At 36.8% G+C, this 14,154-nt stretch overlaps 1 long non-coding RNA gene across 2 annotated transcripts; it reads left to right on the top strand.

Moving 5' to 3' along the window:
* On the top strand, nucleotides 1-7,141 carry LOC139140672 (uncharacterized). Of its 2 annotated transcripts, XR_011554037.1 has the most exons (5): nucleotides 60-103; nucleotides 524-1,289; nucleotides 1,650-1,722; nucleotides 5,683-5,857; nucleotides 6,874-7,141. It is a non-coding gene; the product is annotated as an uncharacterized lncRNA (long non-coding RNA). The 2 variants fall into 2 exon arrangements; XR_011554039.1 differs by lacking the exon at nucleotides 524-1,289 and having other exon boundaries at nucleotides 1-103.
* Nucleotides 7,142-14,154: the final 7,013 nt, after the last annotated feature.

The following is a 14,154-nucleotide window of genomic DNA, read 5'->3' as shown; positions in this document are numbered from 1 at the left end:
CATGAGTTCAGCTCGACTTTACCGCGCCAACGGGACGTAGCATATCCTGTAGCCGACAACGCGGATGCGGTCAACTCCACCGTGGCTCGTAGGACAACCCTTGGTAAGTGTATCCTTAGAGTGTTACAGAACATTACATTGTTGCCGCTCAAATTATCCTTTTGCCTTGATTTGTACGAACTGCATACTCCACCAGAGAGTCTGAGGTCTGAGTGCCTACATGGATAGGTTCAACTTTCAAAGTCAATCAAGCATTCTCTATCCCATCTCTATCCCAGTCTTGAGTTCATTCTTCTTTTATCCAGCGCGGCACTGATAGCCAGTCAGTTTTCATACTGCAAGTAAGACTTACCACTATAGTCAACACTCAATTTGTAAATTATAGTATTGATGTACAATTTCGAATATACTGACATTTTCATTTTTAAACAACAATCAGGTACATGTACCTATAAATGTCATCTAGAAAACAACAAAATGTTTTGAATCAATGTTTTATCTGTTTTATTCTGATCCCAAACAGGTATGGAAGTTAAAGTGACCAAGTCAAGCATTATTGTGCAACACAATTTCAAATTTTTTAATTAATGTGGGAACAAAACCGCTTAAAAAGTGGACACAACCACTGTTATGTAATCAAGAAATCTAGATTAGCCTGACTTCCTCGAAGACAGTTATAATTTAATTAAGACAAAGACGTTTCTTACTGTGATGATAGACTGACTACCATGTTTGGCTGGAACCACTTAACATATGTGAATTCGAGAGTAAATTCTGCCATTATCGAATATCTTAAAGTTTTACTGACAAATCAATTGACATGAAGGTGAACCCTGACCCTTCAGTTTGAAAAAAACGTGCTCTGATATGGATAAGTGATACCAGTTACTGCAGTGATGGTTATCTTATACAGTAATAGACAGCCCCTTGACATTGACGGAGAGGTCATATAAAATGAAGATGTTAACGACCATGAAGATAGACTGACTAGAATGTTTGACTGGAATCACCGAACATACATGAATTTAGAGAATAACTTCTTTCATTTAATACTGAATATCTGTAAATTTTTTCGAAAAATCAGTAGACATTAAGATGAACTCTGAACCTTCAGTTTTATGTAACATGCTCTGATATTGATTAGCAATATCAGTTACTCTAGTGATGTTTATTTAAATTTAAGTGAGATACAGTATTTAAGATAGACGGCCCCTGGACACAGACTGACAGCTCAAAGTTCCAGATCCGTCATAGCTCTTGTTGATGAGGTATAGCCGACGCTTTGATAGGTATGATACGAGATATTTCTGTTTTTCTGTTATCTTGTAGTTGATGTTTTGGTGTGAAAAAATTGACTTTGTTATGAAGTCTATGATGTTGTTATATGTTCAAGCATATTGGAGGAGTTCACCTGTACTGAAGCCTTTCATGTTTATCTCATATATAGAGTGATAGATAAACAGCCCGGGGCCAGTGGACACAACTCACAGATTCTGACGGAGTCGTGATATTCTGAATCAGACTGACCATGATCATGTTACAATTTACCATAAACCCAATCATCTTTATACTACACCCGTGTGAGGAGTGTAAGAGTAACACTATGGTTGTTTGTAACATTCACTTACAGAAACTTTTATATCTGATAGGTTGATCCGCAGCACCAGTACATGCAGCAGTAATGTTGTAGTCATGGCTCATTCAAGAGGGTCAGATTCAAAAGTTAAGTACCACTGCTTCCTAATTCAGCCTTATTTTTCTTCCTCAATGCCTTTAATTTGATTTAAATATACACAGTCACTCAGGGCATATTGTCAACTATCCGGAACTGCTTTTGTGACCATACGTGTCATAGACAGAATATGAAAATGTCCCAGAGAAACATGTTACACGTTTGAATTTTTGTTTGAGATGAATAACCATGTCAGTAGGATGTATTATATTTTACCTAATCCGAGTTGCACTAAAAAGACGATTTACCACTTCACACAAACAGGCTCAAATGCAATGCCTAAGACAGCATGCAATGAGGGAAAAATGTAGGAACCTCAAACTGTACTGTCCATGATTTGACCAACCTGAAAACCGGACATTGATCATTATGTAATCAAGTCTTGTAGATAACACAGCCTGACTTATTCAGAGACAAATGGAATTTAAGTACAACATGGACTTGATCAACTGTGAAAGAGTGATGATAGACTGGCATATTTGACAGGCTACAGAAAGTACTTTAATTTAGGGTAAATCCAGCTGAAGTTACATCTGTAAGTTTTACTGACAAAAGTGAAGTAACGGTTCATGTCCGACACTGAGATGAACCTTGAGCCTTTGATGCTTACTGTATCTAACATGATATCTTGATTAACTAGTATCAGTTACACTTAGTGATGTCTCTTATGTCTTACTTTATACGTAGCTCAATTACTGTGAGAAAAAATTGTAAATGATAGTGATAGGATTTGAGATGATAGATAGCCAAAATGAGCATATGTCCATTATAAAGGCCAATGAGCTCCAACTCAATGAAATTTGTGCTGCTCCAAATATCTGTAATAATGTCTGAAATGCATTTAATTATACGTACTTAATGATATGGTCTGATACTCTATCAAGATAACACTTATTTGTTAAAAAACAACCAAAGAATTAGGAATGAAGTGTTTCCATTAATGCCAAACACTGCTTATTTGACATATTTTTTCATGACCGTAAACAAAAAATTGTTCAGTGTGTTGAAGTGTACTCACTAAAAATTAGGTGAAATCTCAGCTAACCTTAAGAGAAAGTGTCTGCACGACATGCTATAAATAGTCACTGAATCACAGACATAACTTCTAAGCAACGCGTACACTGCATATTTGATGCGCGTGCCCTATTGTTCATAATATGTTTTTGAATAAAAAAACTAGTTAATTGTTGCAAAGAGTTTTAGTTTGTAAACTGTTGGGTCAATGCATGACACTATTAAGGCCAACCAAAGCGAATAATTTATGAAAGTGGTGTATGGTACAGCCACACCAACATCATCAAGGCAGTTTTAAAAGGAATAGAGTCAATTTGGGATTGATAGTTATATCTGAAAATTGCATTTACCATATTTTCCTGTATTCTTTTCAGATTTTGAGTATTTCTATCTCTCTTCATCTCTCTTTGCCGTAGTTTCTATTTCACACATTAGCGTAGTCACAACAAAAACCTTACCTTCCCACAGCTTACAGAAGGATGTCAACAGATTTGGTCAAAGTTCCCTTTGTGACCCTATTTACTGGAAAAAGTATTCACTCATACTGTATTACATTGGACACTTATGACATTAAAATTTATTTGTTTTGTGTATCCTTGCCTCCATCGGAATTTGGGAATTTAAAATTCATTTAAAAAGTATTCCAATTTATTCAAATGCAAGACTACAGCATAAATGTAAATTCAAATGGTATTTTCCCCCTCTTTCGATACTGTTTACAAAAAAACTTGTCTGTTCAAAATCACATACATAGGCATAGTTTGCAGGGTGGCATAATATTACAGAAGAATGATTTCCTCAATGACCAAGCTGTATGTAACTTTTGTACAGTCCTGTGTTAGATGTTGCTGTGTGTGCCCTGCAGGAAATGGCCTCTACCAGCGTTGCTACACAACCAGTGGCTCGCAGTCCAAACTCTGCCTCTCCTTCGTATGTGTATGGCTATATAGTGCATGTGAAAAGCAGGATTTTCAAAATGCAAAATTGAAAGAATTTACGCTTTTTCAGGCAGCCGTGATTAATTAAAAGACGCAGATGTGAAAAACCTAACAGAACCACTGAAGAAATATCAGTACATTTACAGTTTCCAACCATTTTTAAAAAGGTGAAATATTGCAATGAACGTAGATAATGCAATGCCTCAATTCAATTTGTTCCGGCGGATGAGGTAATGTCTTTTTATAAAGTTTGAAAGTAGAAAATGAGCAACTGTCCTTGATGGCAGATAGCAACAATGTATTGGCAACTGTCTTACAAGACAGAGAGCCGCAATGTATGGGCAACTGTCTTACATGACAGATAGCCACAATGTATTGGCAACTGTCTTACATGACAGATAGCCACAATGTATTGGCAACTGTCTTACATGACAGATAGCCACAATATATTGGCAACTGTCTTACATGACAGATAGCCACAATATATTGGCAACTGTCTTACATGACAGATAGCCACAATGTATTGGCAACTGTCTTACATGACAGATAGCCACAATGTATTGGCAACTGTCTTACATGACAGATAGCCACAATGTATTGGCAACTGTCTTACATGACAGATAGCCACAATGTATTGGCAACTGTCTTACATGACAGATAGCCACAATGTATGGGCAACTGTCTTACATGACAGATAGCCACAATGTATTGGCAACTGTCTTACATGACAGATAGCCACAATGTATTGGCAACTGTCTTACATGACAGATAGCCACAATGTATTGGCAACTGTCTTACATGACAGATAGCCACAATGTATTGGCAACTGTCTTACATGACAGATAGCCACAATGTATTGGCAACTGTCTTACATGACAGATAGCCGCAATGTATTGGCAACTGTCTTACATGACAGATAGCCACAATGTATTGGCAACTGTCTTACATGACAGATAGCCGCAATGTATGGGCAACTGTCTTACATGACAGATAGCCGCAATGTATTGGCAACTGTCTTACATGACAGATAGCCACAATATATTGGCAACTGTCTTACATGACAGATAGCCACAATGTATTGGCAACTGTCTTACATGACAGATAGCCACAATGTATGGGCAACTGTCTTACATGACAGATAGCCACAATGTATTGGCAACCGTCTTACATGACAGATAGCCACAATGTATTGGCAACTGTCTTACATGACAGATAGCCACAATGTATTGGCAACTGTCTTACATGACAGATAGCCACAATGTATTGGCAACTGTCTAAGATGGCAGATAGCCAAAAAGTATGGGCAACTGTCTAAGATGGTAGATAGCCACAATGTATTGACAACTGTCTTAGATGACAGATAGCCAAACTGTATAGGCAACTGTCTAAGATGGCAGATAGCCGAAAAGTATAGCAACTGTCTTAGATAGCAGATAGCCACAATGTATTGGCAACTGTCTTAATTAAGCAGATAGCCACAATGTATGGGCAACTGTCCTTAGATGGCGGATAGCCCAAAAAATATTAGCACATCGGACAAAATGAAGCTTGCCAAATGCTCCATTTAATTCAATTTTAAACAATAGGGGTGGAATATCTTACACATTCAGGTTTCTGATTTTCCAAGGTACTAAAAGAAGGTGTTACTTTCGGAAGAGGAAAATTAGAAATTTCATTTTTGTATACAGCCATGTGCCCTGTTAGGCATCTGAATTGAACGGCCACAGATAACGTGAACACCCTGTATACACAAGGAAATTGCCAATATGAAATGAGAATGTATAAAGAAAAATTAAGAAATTCCCAAATGGAATCAAATCTTGTATAACTTACTTTAAAAAAGGGCACAAGCACAATGATGGAGAACGTTGTGATGCTCAGCTTGTTGAGTTTAATTGTCATCCACTGAATGGTTTCAGAATTTGTTATTGCACATTTTGACTGTGTAAATTATTCATTGTACTAATTTTCAATTTTTTTACCATTTTTGTCGTATAGAGAAGATTTGTCCTTGGAGAGGAAAAAAGTCTATGGAAAAGACACGGCGGTATGGAATTGGACCTTAGAATGTGTAAGACAGGTGCCACAACAAAAAACTGGGTTTGATTGTGGTGTCTTTGTGTGCATTTTTGCCAGACTGATTGCCAGTGATGTTGTTGTGAACTTTACACAAGTAAGTGTTACGGTAGTGGAAGTGCAATGCACAACATAACACAGAAGAGACAGACTCATGCTTAGTATTATTGTTTGTTAGTTTTTTAGCTCCGCTGTCTCGAAACGAATTAAAAATATCTTGATTGCTGCTGGGCTTACTATCAAGATTATATGTAGTGGAGAGGTTTTTGGTCATGTATTATAGCAGAAAAATGTAAATGACACAAGTGTCCAGTAGCCTATAGAAATTTACACTCTGCAGGTAAGCCATGCAGTGTCACTAACTTAAGGTTCCAAGACAAGAAATTGACCTTTATAATCTAACAATTCTCTGGTGGTTAATAAGCTCAGAACCCCCCTAAATTATACATTTTCTAAAAGCCTAGATATAGGGGAACAATTTGGTAACTACAGTGTCACCAGTATTTAAATAACTATCACGTGACAGGTAATTTGCATAACCTTTTGAAAATCTGTATTCCCTATGTTTTGTCTCAATACTTCAAAATATCTGACTTGCTGGAATACAAGCTGTCACAACGTTCTTCTAAAGTGTGTCTCAGACTTTTTATATCTAGCTGAGTTTTTTTTAGCATAATTTTAAAGACATTAATTAGGGTTAAATTTGCTGCTCTGGAAGTTTTCTGGCATAAATATTGTTTAAGAAGGTTTAAAAACATCTTTAGACACACTTTTAAAGATACCTGGACCAGCTTGCACTCACACAAATTTCAGCCTTATATCTCAAAGCACTGAAACAAAACATAAGGAAAACCGATTTTTGAAAGGTTATGCAAATTACCTATCACGTGATGGTTATGTAAACAATGGTGACACTACAGTAACAAAATTGTTCCCCTATATCTAGGCTTTCGAAAAATATATAATTTAGAGGGGTTCTGAGCTTATTAACCAACAGAGAATCGTTAGCTTTGAATGGTCGATTTCTTGTCTTGGAACCTTAATCGAAGACTCAATCAGATAAGTATTATGCTAATTATCTTGTAACAGTTTTACATTAATTTTCTATTGCAGGAAGAGGTAGGAAGATGCCGTAACCAAATTCTTTATGAAGTATTACATAAAGGATTCTGGACTGGCACTGAATTGAATGTGGATTCAGGAGAGAAGACTTGCTTGCAAACACGGAACTCTTTATCTTCACTTGGAACCAGTTTTCACTACTTTGGATGGACACTGTGGCCTTAATAACAGAGAGTTTCCTCCGTATAGGGCTTTTAAGTATAATACAAGTATTGTTGCTAATGACTATGTAATAAAGGGAAAGTGGCTTCACACATCAGCCATCTCGTCTTGTATGTGCTTTGGTGTGTTTACTGTGTGAGTTGTGTTTTGGCTGTTAGTGTGAAAATTAATAAACGAGTCGTTAATTTTAAAGAAAGCCATGGCAAGACGTGGGCGTAGTCAGATGTGTCTTTGACAGCCGTGACCCTTTGTCCCCACGTTTCGAAACCAGAGCGGTCTCTTCCTCAGTCGCCTAAAAACATATTATTAATATTAAAGTCCAGTATAACTCAACCTTCAAAAATAAAAATGTTGGTTTTATTTGGGATTACAGGTTGCTTCAACATGCTTAAAGGTGTGTACAATCACCTCTAATTTACATATGACCTTATATGAGGGTGGGTTTCAGTTTTCTAAATGACTGTGTGGTGACACACTTTATTTTGTGTGACCACCCTGTGAAAATCTTCCATCGGCTTGATCTCCACTTTCCATAGTGACAAAGGCTAAATTTGCATAGCTGTACCTTAAGTTTGTTGGAGAAGAAATTATTATTGATACACAATACTGCAGTTATTAGAAATACTGAATTAATTCTTAGACGTTAAAGCTACTCTTCGTTTTAAATTTAAGATAACAATATCATAAAAGATTTGCAAACGAACTTTTAAAATATGAAGGTAAGTAAATAGAATGTACACAGGCTTAAACTCCACAGGTTTTAAATGTGCTGTTTTACTATCTACCCAAATGGCCAACAACATGGCCAAGGTCATTACATAGAATTTGTTACATTTTCTGCATCTTTCCTTTCAATCAAAAATAGAAAAGTACCAAACCATGAAGAGCTTGTGCAATGGAGTCCTGATTGTAGAGATTAGTTCAATGATAACTTTCACAAGGACAGTTCCATCTACTGGTTTTAGCACAAGTATTGCACAGTATTTTACTCACCTTCTTGTATAATAAAAAAATTATTTCGTCAAAAATGTTAATTTACAAAAACTCATCATCAGTGGTTTGTGACTGAACGTACCCCAAATGTGCAGGTAGAATTGGAGTTTTCGAACAATGAAATACAGGTAACTTGAATAGGACTTTTGGCAAATAATTTCTTACCAAAAAATGAACGAAAATAGCATTAGGTGAACCGATAACAAACTTGGAACTGTGCTAGGGGGACTATTCTCAGAACATCGACAACGTACATCGACAGTTTTGTGACGATAGAGGGCGCCTTTTTAGAAAACTTGTGGAGACAAGATCTGAACATTTCTATGGGCACACAATGTTTTATTTTCTTTTTCTGTGGATATATGCATTGAAAAATCAAATACAATTTTCTGGGGGTGTCGTGTTATATAGGAGACGCATGTAGGAGCCAGCCATCAATGTAATTCGGGATGGAAACCAAATAGAAGGCCACTGCAGTATGTATCTGCATGGGAATGTTAATTTTCAGGAGAAATTTTTTTTCACAGGGCAGGGGAAAATCGACAGGTTTTTCCATCTGAGGGTAGGGTAGCTTCATGTCTGCAGAAAAATTGGTGAGCAAAATTTGAGGGGAATTTTTTTGCAGGGCAGGGGAAATCGGCAAGCTTTTTCGCCCCAGGGCAGGGGAGCTTCAAAAATTGACAGTGGGGAGGGGAAACAGACAAAAATTAGTGGGGAGTGGGTAAAAATGAAGTTTGAGTGCGGGAGGGTAAGTCGAAAAATTTTCAGTGGGAGGGCAAATTATGAACAGCTAATTAATTACCCTCATGACTTAAAATTAGTCAGTTCACATTACTTGTCATGCACAATATATCTTATCATAGTAAGGACCCCTTTAAAAGTGCATTGTTCGTTGGCTGCACCTGACCTGGTACCAGACGAGGGCGTTTCCGGTATTCCTACCAACTTTTTCGTCAACGAATTGGTCGAGGAGTTCAGGAAACGAGAAGGTTGCACATATCAGACAAGATGCGAGGGTTGTGAAGAGCAAGAAAGTGTCAAACACTGTATCCAGTGTGACATTAATTTTTGCACTATCTGTGCAAAGTCACACAGTAGGGTACGTATATCAAAGTCACATCAGCTGTTGACGCTGAAAGAATACAAAAGCGCAAAGTCCACTGACCCGATTTCAGTGCAAGGTTCGACCTACTGTACCAGTCACGAAGACTTCTTCATTGAGTTTTACTGCTTTACCTGTGATGCACCAGTCTGTCTAAAGTGTACAGCACTCGACCACCGAAGTCACGACTATCGCTGTGTGAAAGACGCAGCTAAAGATTACTCCAAAGTGTTGAATGAGATGATTGACAAAGTGAAAGTGAAAGAAGTTGAAATCAGAGATAGCAAGAACGGAATCGCATCCATGCAAGAATCGCTTGACAAAAGATCAAAGACAGTCGAAAAGAAATCACAACACACATTGAAAAGGTACGTGAAGATTTACTTCGCATGGTGCAGGAAGGTGGTGACACAATTTTGACAGAGCTGAAAGATGAACACAGTACAAGGAAGACGGAATTAAACTCACAAATGAAAGAACTTGAAATCACTGAGAACGATCTCAGCAGTGCGAGAGAATACGCAGAAAAGCTGGTGCATTATGGGAACGCCGCCCAGGTAATGGCTGTAAGGAAGAGAGTATCTGCACAAATGGAGGAACTTCTGAAAATCGAAACTAAAATCAATCCAGCTGTAACTGACAGCTTGGAGTTTCTACCATGCACTGACTTCTGTAAAGAGAGAAGTCTTGGAACACTGCAAAAAGAAGATATTCCTACGTATAGAGTGTCGGCAACTCCGAAGTTTGTCAGAGTTGGCGATGACATCACTGTCACCATCGCAACAGAAGGTACGCATGCAGGCGCTACAGATGGCAGAAATATCCTCGCGACAATGAAGACACCAGATAACAAGATGGTGAACGTAGAGGTCACAGACAATAAAGACGGTACACTGACTTTGGAATCTAAAGCACTGATGGAGGGTGATTATGAAATATCAATGTCAATTTTCAATAAACCAATAACGGCATCACCGGTAAGAGTTAAGGTGATTCCTAAGAAAGGGTTGATGTTTAAATTTGGAGAGCATGGTGATGGTATTGGTCAGTTTAAATATCCATGGGGAGTAACTGTTACAAGAAATGGGCATGCTTTAGTTTGTGATTACAATTATCAAAGATTGCAGTCTTTCACTTTATTAGGGAATTGCAAAACTACATTTCAATTCACTGGTCAGGCTAAGGCTGTGCAACCCTATGATGCAGCTGTATCAGTCAATGGTGAAGTATTTATCACAGATTATGGAAATATACAGGTGATTGTCTGTGATGAGAATGGCAGACAAGATAGATGTTTTGGTAAAACTACATTGAAACACCCAGTCGGTGTGGCAATTCATCCTCTGACTGGGAAGGTTTATGTTGTTGACTGTGTTGGTAATTGTATTCATGTTTACAACCAGGATGGAAGCTACATCAAATCATTTGGTAGTAAGGGCAGAGGTGATGGTCAGTTCAACTGTCCTCAACATGTAGCCATTGATCATTCTGGCAATGTGTATGTATCTGATCATTATAATTACCGAATCCAAGCATTTGATGGTAATGACAACTTCCTGCATGCCTTTGGAACCAAAGGGAGTGGTGATGGTCAGCTGAATTCTCCACATGGACTCGCTGTTGATAAACATGGCTTTGTGTATGTGGCTGACTATGGTAATAACCGAATTGTAAAGTTTGAATCAGGTGGCAGATTTGTTTGTCGCATTGATAGTGTTGATGATGGATTGAAAGGACCCCTTGGTATCTGTGTTACTGATGACGAACCATTTGGTAAAGTCATAGTGGTTGATAATGGCAATAGGTGTGTTAAAATATTTGCCCAATAATCTACCATCATTGCAGAAAAAAATAATTGTTGAGCATCTCCTTGACTGCCTTCCTTAACAGCTATATGTTTATTCTGCTATTTCTGATCTATAGGTGCATTTTTAATACATGAAACATCAGGAAGGGTTGACACTGTCAAACATACGATTCTGAGACAAAATGCAGTCAATTGTAATTGTTGGCATACTAGTGTCAGTGGAATCATATGCACAGACAAGAAAGAGATTTTCTTCTTGTGAAAGGCACGAAGTATTGTGTTGACCATTTTGATGTTTTTTAATATTAAGTTGTTATCGTTTTGCTTCAACAGGAAATAATCATTGAAATTTCATGAAAACTTCAGATAGACTGAACATCTACATAATTTGTAAAAAAATCGAAAGGCATTTTAATGTTTCGGTGAACACAGTTTTGTAAATTTCAATTATGTCTGATGTGATGATGCAGGTTCTAGTAATACAACAGCCTTAATAATAAAAACAGGCTTCTTTCAGTATTCATGTAAGATATTCAACTTTTACATCAATTTTTATGATCAAACTATATCAAAGTGTCTTTCAATGCTCAGTTTTGACTGAATGACAGTGAATTTCAACATATTAGTGTACAGTGATAACGGGAAAATTGGGTTTATTCACCATTTTCTACTTTTATTGAGAAGACTTGTACTTTGAGTATGAGCTTCAAGGTACCATTTTACTAGTTAGCTCCGCTGTCAGCAGAGCTTATCAAATAGGTTGATTTTCTGTCGTCGTCGTCGTCGTCTGTTGTCTGTCAACAATTGCCTTCTCCTCTGAAACCGCTAGTCCGATTGCTTTGAAATTTTATATGCAGTTCACTTTGGGTGACCTTACTTAAGTTTGTTCAAATCGTGGTGAAATTTGCTTATTTCTATTTTGGGGGCATTTTTGCTGTTTTAGGTAAAACAATCTTCTTCTCTGAAAGCGCTTGTCCGATTGCTTTGAAATTTGATATGCAGTTTATATAGGGTGACTTCACTTAGATTTGTTCAAACTGTAGTGAAATTTGTATATTTGTATTTTAAGGCAATTTTTGTCATTTTTGGTAAAAAATCTTTAGAAATCTTCTTCTTCAAAGCTACCAGTCCGTTAGCTTGCTATTTCCCTACGGATGATCTACTTCAGATTTGTTCAAATTGTGCAGAAATATTCAAATTTGCATTTTAAGGCAATTTTGCCATTTTTGGTCAAAAAATGTGTTTCTCAAAAAATACTGGTCTGATAGCTTTAAAATTTGGTACACAGGTTTCTATAGATGAACTACGTATTATGTGAATTTACGATGAAATCCGTAATTCTGTATTTTTCGGGCCAATTTTGCCATTTTTGGTCCAAAGATTTGTTTCTCAAAAACTGCAAAGATTTGTTTCTCAAAAACTGCAAGTCGATAGCTTTGACATTTGGTATACAGGTTCCAAGGGATTATTTTAATATATGATATATTGACATTATAGTGAAATCTGCAATGTTTATTTTCGGGGGCATTTTTTGCCATTTTTGGTCAGAAAAGTTTATCCTCAAAAAATTACTCGTCAGATAGCTTTGGTTGACATGTTCTTAGGGATGATCCAATGTGATATATTCCAATTATGATTATATCTTAAATTGTGTATATTTGCAGCTATTTTAGCCACTTTTTTCTGGCCACTGAAATGAGCTATCAAAGATTTCCACATTTTTCATTAACATGTGTTAAAAATAGTTATTCTCTACATAAACACAGCGGAGCTATGTTGCCTCTTAGGTCGCTTGTTTTAATTGTACAAGCAAATCATGGACGATAGAAGCACTTCTACTGTCAATTTGCAGATGAATGTTACCGGAATATGATAAGACTCCAGTTGTACACAGCAGAAGAAAACTAAGATAATTTGTGAATGTCCTTTTTCGTGTTACTTCATACGGTTCCTTTCTCAGTGCTCAATGCTCTAGCGAAAGAATAAACAAAACTCAAACTTCAATTTCAATCTGAATCTAATACTTTCACCAACGTAAAGAATGTTTTCATCATAAATTTCACATTTATGTGTAATAAGCAATGTCAACAGTTTGATTGGAATTTCTAGTTCTGTACGTGAATAGACCCGTATTATGTACAGTGTACTAAACCTACAATGTCTCCACGCGTTTGAATAATGTTTTTGGAGACTGTTCATAGTAAAAAACTAAATTTCATTCATAGTTCCTTGAAATTTATATATTTACATTTGTACAGTCCAATATAGATTGTTAGCTTATTCATAGTTGCATACAACATGCTTTATCTACCTCGAAAAAAGTAACCTTCAAGCTGACTGAACAAAAATATATGGATTGGTTTATACCCTAGTTTACTAAATACAATGAGTGATACTAAACCAATTGTGTGATAATGCTGTGAGGATGGTGAATGGAGCGTGAAATAGATGAATGTGAAGGTACAGTTCGGTGACTGTACTGTAATGAGCACAAGTTCAGATGTACTTGTACATTTTCTGATTGGAGTCAAATGTTTTGAGTACACGACAGATTCAACTATTTGGAAAAAGTTGCTTACAAATAAACTTGATGAATTATAGCATCCCATAAATGCCATAAATATACCTAAATTCATATTTCAGATATGCTTCTGGCTTGTAAGAAAAAAAAATGTATTCCAAAGCAGATCATTTGAGCACTAGTATTTTCTGAAGACACAGCGATGCAAGATACACTAATTTAAGTTTTCTTGTATGCAAGAGTACCATGAGCATCAACCTTTATGTCCAATAGGGCTGTTCCCAGTTCACGTCACTGTTCTCTCATTAATATGCAAAAATAAATATTTGTCCGCATTTTTAGATTACGCTTTTGAAAATTACCATGCAAGAACGACGAAAATACATCTCAGTGGGTGACTGCTCGTGTAACAGTGAATACTAAAAAACATATTCACGACTCAGAGTACAAGCTGCAAAAACAGTCACGCATGCAACATTGATAAAATTTGTCTGCATTTCAAGCTGCGTGTCCGATGTCGCGCACGTACAGCTATATTTAGTAACAAACCTGTAACCGTGAACAGCGCTATTGTCAATAATCAACTTGCAATCAAAATTTTAGTGCAACATTTTACCGATATTATAATTTTTTCTGTAATTTTTCAATAATTTTGGACCAAAAAAGGATCACATTTCATTGGCTACA

Source organism: Ptychodera flava, chromosome 1, assembly GCF_041260155.1.
Source record: "Ptychodera flava strain L36383 chromosome 1, AS_Pfla_20210202, whole genome shotgun sequence".
Lineage (NCBI taxonomy): Eukaryota > Metazoa > Hemichordata > Enteropneusta > Ptychoderidae > Ptychodera > Ptychodera flava.
The sequence above is the reverse complement of the archived record's forward strand: the minus strand, read 5'-3'. Positions and strand labels throughout refer to the sequence as shown.